This window comes from Varroa jacobsoni, unplaced genomic scaffold (genome assembly GCF_002532875.2).
Source record: "Varroa jacobsoni isolate VJ856 unplaced genomic scaffold, vjacob_1.0 scaffold_1337, whole genome shotgun sequence".
NCBI lineage: Eukaryota > Metazoa > Arthropoda > Arachnida > Mesostigmata > Varroidae > Varroa > Varroa jacobsoni.
In genome coordinates this window covers 1,386-2,759 of record NW_019214239.1, presented here as the reverse complement: position 1 = coordinate 2,759, position 1,374 = coordinate 1,386, and positions in this window count along the sequence as shown.

Genomic DNA, 1,374 nt, shown 5'->3' with positions numbered 1-1,374 from the left:
ATATATATATATAACATAATCCAGATCGAAAATATTCAAGAGACGATAACTGTAGCTCTAATTCTTTGCGTCATATATTCATGCTGTCTTCAATGAGTTCAGTTCAGGCGCAAATCTTTTTCGTTCAAAATAGCAAATGCCGTGAAAGGTTACTATCTTTCACCTACTAGAAAGGTCTAATTCGCCCTGTCACTCCCTGAAATGTCAATATTGAAACATGCTTCCGATTAAACAATGAACGTTATTTGCAATGTGTTCGCTATCTAACCGAAATCCAAACGGCCATTTTTGCATTTCTTAACCTAGCCTACACGATCGTGGCTGCTGCCGCTTAACAAGGGGTTCTGCGTTTGATCGAATACTACCTAGGCAAAGACGTGTTTAAAACATGCAAATACCAAAACTAAATTTGACTTCATCTATGGTGGGCTGTACGACACGACATTTTAAAGATGGAGACCCATAGAGATTTACCTTTCTGTGCCATTAATTTCGTAAGCTAAAGTATATTTTTAGGCAAAAAAGCGGAAACCATTTAAGTGCGCTATAGCTTAATCATTCTTCAAATGGTGGTTGGATCTGACGAGAAGGTTTCCTGTTTTATTGTTCGAATCCAGTAGGGCCAAGTAAATTTCCGTATACGTCACCTGTGGTAGTGGGGAGCACAGGATACGCGACACGTGTACAGGAGTACTCTAAAAACCTTACTACTGCAACAAAAAAATCACCTGACTCGTCAAGAAAATTCAAGTGGTACAAATACCTGTAAAAAATATCAACCATGTTTTGTTTTCAGTTTTTACCTAGGAGTTATGTGCCTTGATGTTGTCTATAAAAAAAAAAAGGAAAGTTTTCCCATCAAAAAAGCGGATTGACTTTGTGTAAACTTTTTGGCACCGTTTATTTTCGCTACACGATACGAAGGATCATCAGGTGAAAGAAAAACAAACTTACCTTCACAAAAGCTGGTAAACATAACGATGAACAGCGGAATAGTTAGCGGCTCTAAGTTGTTGTTCACTCTCGAACTTCAATTTCATCAATTTTTCTGTTGGTTCCATCTGCGAAATATCCGCGTGGGTGACAGTGCCCAAATCTTTGGGTTCGGAATGTTCGTTACGTATGTAAGTGCGAGCGGTACCATTTAATCTAGATGCTTCGGTCAAGATGAATAGAGGTAACTGCAGATGATGAAATCGATTGTCGGATCTGTGCCGTGCGTGACTGCCCCTATATCAATGATTTATTGCTATTATAAAAAGAAAACGTTATAAATGGTAAAATGTAGTGTATCTCTAGCTTTGATATTGTATCTAAATTTGGAAAAATACATATTATATATTTTCTCTGTTCTCTCGAAAATATATAAATTGT